At 39.8% G+C, this 5,630-nt stretch overlaps 1 long non-coding RNA gene across 1 annotated transcript; it reads right to left on the reverse strand.

Moving 5' to 3' along the window:
• Positions 1-239: 239 nt before the first annotated feature.
• LOC134738075 (uncharacterized) lies at positions 240-4,755 on the reverse strand. Its single transcript, XR_010123605.1, has 5 exons — positions 4,574-4,755; positions 4,377-4,424; positions 3,935-4,052; positions 2,919-3,276; positions 240-878 (listed from the first exon to the last, which is right to left on the reverse strand). It is a non-coding gene; the product is annotated as an uncharacterized LOC134738075 (long non-coding RNA).
• Between the last annotated feature and the right edge of the window lie 875 nt (positions 4,756-5,630).

Here is a 5,630-nt window from a genome sequence, read left to right on the forward strand (position 1 = left end):
CAGGCATAGTGGTGCATGCCTGTAATCCCAGCTACTCGGGAGGCTGAGGCAGGAGAATCGCTTGAACCCGGGAGTCAGAGGTTGCAGCGAGCCAAGATCGCCCAATGCATTCCAGCCTGGGCAACAAGAGAGAAACTCCATCTCAAAAATAAATAAATAAACAAATAAATAAATAAGAATGGCCCTCAATGAAGTTTGCTCTTGCACAACTCTCTCCACTTTGAGTATGGATTGGAATTGTGAACATGCTGAGATGTCACTCTTGTGATTATGTTACCAAACGTAATCATGTGAGCACATTTTTTGTACATATATATATTTTAATCTCCTTTTTATCATACTTTAAGTTCTGGGGTACATGTATAATACGTGCAGTTTTGTTACATAGGTATACACGTGCCATGCTGGTTTGCTGCACCTATCAACCCTTCACATACATTAGGTATTTCTCCTAATGCTATCCCTCCCCTAGCCCCCCACCCCCCGACAGGCCCTGGTTTGTGATGTTCCCCTCCCTGTGTCCATGTGCTCTGATTGTTCAACTCCCACCTTTGAGTGAGAATATGTGGTGTTTGGTTTTCTGTTCTTGTGTTAGTTGGCTGAGAATTATGGTTTCCAGCTTCATCCATGTCCCTGCAAAGGACATTAACTCATCCTTTTTTATGGCTGCATAGTATTTCTTGGTGTATATGTGCCATATTTTCTTTATCCAGTCTATGATTGATGGGCATTTGGGTTGGTTCCAAGTCTTTGATATGTGTATTGTGGCACAGTTCATGTGAGCACTTTACAGTCAGGTAGCAGAATGGGAAGACAAAGAGATTTGAGGCATGAGAAGCATTCCATGGGCCATTACTGAGTTTGAAGATGGATGAAGCCTAGGCAAAGATCAGAGAGCATCTTTTAGGATCTGTGAACAACACCTGGTCAAAAGCCAGCAAGGAAATAATAGTAACATCAATCTCAGTACAGACATACCCAACTGAATTCTGCCAACAGTTTGAAGGAGCCCAAAAAAGATTATTCTCCAAAGTTATCAGGTAGGAGCCCAACCCATCCAACAGCTTGAATATGGCCTTCTGAGTTCCTAAGCACATTGGAACCTGCATGGAGTTTGACCTACAGAACTGTGAGCTAATAAATGGACATTGTTGTAAGGCATCACATTTGTGGTAATTTGTTATGTAGTAATAGAACATGAATCCAATGTGTAAAATACACATTAACTTAGGATTTAGAGTAATTTATTGAGAGGTTCTTTTTGTTCTCCACACTGTTTTATTTTTGTCTACCTACATCAACAGAAGAAATAAAAAAAAAGGTTATGTGACATTCATTTTCTTTATTTTATTCTTGTAAGAGCTATTTTATCTATGATATGTTTAATTATCCTGGTGAACATACCAAGTTTCTGCTTTGTTCATAATGCTTAGTTTTATTTTTGGTGAAATGTTGATGAGGTCAAGCAAAATATCTGCTCAACACATATTTTTAAAAACCTTAACATCTCAAATATTGAAAAAATATACAGCTTAAAAATAAAATACAAAAAGATGTTAAAATATTTCTAAAAGAGATCATGTTACAAGTGATATGAAACTTTGGCTTATTTGTTTTTATGCAATATGAAGCATCTGTCCACCTAAATAACTAACAGAAAGAAGCTAATAGAAAATGATGTTTATTCAGGCATGGGACATTGAAACGGGAATACATGTGCATATTCAGGGAGCTAAAAGAAGACAAAGGTTTTTAAAGGAAAAAATAGAGAATTACATAATTGTTTTGAAATAATTATCCTTGGTGACAAAGATCATTAATGAGGGTGATGCCAGCCCAGGGTTGGACAGGCAGTTGGTGGGTAGATGTCCTTGCAGAAGCGCTGTTATGTCTAAGGTTGCTGTGATCTTTGTGCAAGGTTGTGATTTTTGTGACAGTTTTTTTTATTTTCAGGCATACAAGCGTGAGAGCCCTCTCTTCATAGCCTTCCCTGATTCTACTTGTCAATTTTTGTTTTTCCTTCTAATAGTAATGACTCCATTGTGATTCTGACAACCTTCCCACATCTTTTATAAAACACTTTTGTTATAGACAAAATATTTTAAACAGCAGGAAATTTGAATACAGATAAAACATCTAAAGCTGAATTAGAATTACTGAGTGTACATTACATTAAAAATTCAACTTTATAAAATTAGAATACATTTTATTTATTCAAGAGAAGAATGTATCACTTCTTATGTATTGAGGGTAAAAGCTGTACAGTGTATATGTCTGTGTATCTTGTTTATAACATGCAGGAGTTAAATAATTTAGCAAAGTTTATGAGGTCTTGGTAAAAATACATAACTATTATTTAATACATTTATCCCTTGCCTTTGGGATTCCATCTAATCACTCAAAGATTTGGGCACCTCAACAGTAAAATAGAAATCATAAATGAATTATAGGTAAAGGTTGTATTTGAATGGTTGACATAAATAATATGTAAATAATATTTTGGCACCCTCATACCAATATTTCTTCCTCATTGTTATAGAATGTAGTCTTAATATATGGTAGTACATAGAGTCAAACAGCAATAACTTTCAAAATAATAATGATTATCTTTGATTACATAAAATAAATACTTTAGCAGTTATAGAGCTAAAGTTAGTCACACACTTAATTAAGGTAATCATGTGTTTGTGCTCATATACCAAAACACCTAATTGTTAAAACTCTTCTATTTGGAATGTTTGGATCTACCAAAACTTAAATGAAAGTGGTAACAAACATAGTTATGATGTTTCTGCTGCTGGTACAATATTTTTAGGTGAATCCTAACATAATCCTGATTATGTTCAGAGTTTTAAACCAGAAGTTCCTACAAATTAGAAAATGTCTTAGAGGTTCATAATACAGGGAAAAATACATACTTTCTTTTCTTTCTTTTTTTTTTTTCTTCTCTTTTTTTTTTGTGGAGACAGAGTCTCACTCCGTTGCTCAGGCTAGAGTACAATGGCGCCATCTCGGCTCACTGCAACCACCGCCTCCCGGGTTCAAGCGATTCTTCTGCCTCATCCTCCCGAGTAGCTGGGATTACAGGCACATGACACCACGCCTGGCTAATTTTTTTCTGTTTGTTGTTGTTGTTGTTGTTATTGTTTCTTTGTTTTTTTTGTATTTGTAGTAGAGACGGGGTTTCACCGTGTTAGCCAGGACGATCTCCTGACCTCGTGATCCGCCCGCCTGGGCCTCCCAAAGTGCTGGGATTACAGGCGTGAGCCACCGCACCTGGCGGGAAAAATGCTATCAACAGTTCTTTTTTTCCTTTCCATTGCCTGTCAGATCTTTGAAAATACACACACACACACACACACACAGACATATAATAATCTTTCATATTTTATCTACCATTTACTCTTGTATTTTATGTATGTATTAGTTCATTCTCACACTTCTATAAAGAAGTACCTGAGCTGGGTAGAGTATACACAAACATCAAAGAGAAAATAGATCAATTGGACCTCATTAAATTTAAAATGTGTATGCTTCAAAGGATAACATGATAAAGTGAAAAAAGCAATCTACATAATAAACTAATTTTTCAAGTCATATGCTTGACACAAGACTTTTATCTAGATCATGTAGAACAAATCTTGCAACTCAATAGTGAAAAGACAAATACCTCAATTAAAAATGGTCAAACAAGCTGAATAAACAATACTCAAAAAGAAGACTTGCAAATATCCAAAAAGCATGTGAAAATATGGTGAACATTATTGGTCAACCTGGGACATGAAAATCAAACCCGGCTGGGTGCCGCGGCTCAGGCCTGTAATCCCAGCACTTTGGGAGGCCGAGGCTGACGGATTACGAGGTCAGCAGATGGAGACCATCCTGGCTAACACGGTGAAACCCCGTGTCTACCAAAAAAAATACAAAAAATTACCCGGGAGTGGTGGCGGGCGCCTGTAGTCCCAGCTACTCCGGAGAGTGAGGCATAAGAATGGCGGGAACTCGGGAGGCGGAGCTTGCAGTGAGCCGAGATTGCGCCACTGCACCCCAGCCTGGGGGAGAGAGCGAGACTCCGTCAAAGAAAGGAAAGGAAAGGAGACGGCAGGGCAGGGGCAAGGCGGCGCATGGCAGGGCAGGGCAGGGCAGGGCAGGGGCAAGGCGGCGCACGGCAGGGCAGGGCAGGGTAGGGCAGGGCAGGGGCAAGGTGGCGCAGGGCAGGGCAGGGGTAAGGCGACGCAGGGCAGGGCAGGGCAGGGCAGGGGCAAGGCGGCGCAGGGCAGGGCAGGGGTAAGGCGACGCAGGGCAGGGCAGGGCAGGGCAGGGGCAAGGCGGCGCAGGGCAGGGCAGGGCCCCATGAGCTATCACTTCACACTCACTGGCAGGGCAGGGCCCCATGAGCTATCACTTCACACTCACTGGGATAGCTGTAATTTTAAAAATACAGATAATTACAAATGTTAGTATATTGTGAAGAAATTAAACTTTTATATACACCGCAGGAGGAAATGTAAAATGGTGCAGTCACTTTAAAGCACAGTGGGGTAATTCCTCAAAAGATAAAACATAGACTTACTCGATTAGCCGGCAAGTTCACGTCTAGATATACACCGTAAGCAAGAGTCCCTATCCTCCCGGCTGCAAACCGCTATCTGTCTGTGGTCTGTTAGGAACCCGGCCGCACAGCAGGGGATGAGTGGCTGGGAGCCTTACTGCCTGAGCTCCGCCTCCTGTCAGATCAGCAGCGGCATTAGATTCTCATAGGAGCAGGAACCCTGATTTGAAATGCGCAGGGGAGGGATGTAGGTTGTGTGCTCCTTATGAGAATCCGACTAACGCCTGATGATCTGAGGTGGAATAGTTCCATCTGTGGAAAATTGTCTTCCGCAAAACCGGTCCCCGGTGCCAAAAAGGTTAGGGACTGCTGCTATAGAGAAATGAAGGCATATGTCCACACACATACTTGTACACTAATGTTCATAGCGGCATTATTTCCTGTAACCCAAAATGTGGGAAAGAATATATATCCATCATCACAGGAATGTATAAACAGATATGTCGTGTGTGTATATGAATAATAAAATATCAATCATAAGAAGGAACAAAGTACTGATGCTTCCTATAATATAGATTAATTTTGAGAACATTGTGCTAAACAGACAAAGTCAGCCACAAAGGACCACATAATGTACGATTCTATTTGCATGAAATGTTCAGAATAGGCACATTCTTAGAGATAGTAAGCAGATGGCTGCTTTGCTAGGACTGGTGGGGTGAGGTTGAGAAAAAAGGAGGCAACTGCTGGTGAGTACATGTTTTCTTTTAGGGGTGATGAAAATGTTCTAAAATTGACTGCAGTGATAATTGCACAACTGTGCAAGTATTATTGCTTAATCTTTTGTAACTTAAATTTAAATGAAACACTATGCTTACATCTAAATTATACAAATAAATATAGAGGTTATAATAATCATGGCTAACATATCGCACTTACTAGATTGCATACACATTTTTGTGTCTGTAAATTGTACACTTTAAATGGGTAAATGTTATGGGATGGGAATTATTTTCTCTAATAAAACTACTAAGAGAGAGACACAGAGACAGAGAGAAAGCTCCATAGTCGTAGGTTT

This window comes from Pongo pygmaeus, chromosome 14, assembly GCF_028885625.2.
Source record: "Pongo pygmaeus isolate AG05252 chromosome 14, NHGRI_mPonPyg2-v2.0_pri, whole genome shotgun sequence".
Lineage (NCBI taxonomy): Eukaryota > Metazoa > Chordata > Mammalia > Primates > Hominidae > Pongo > Pongo pygmaeus.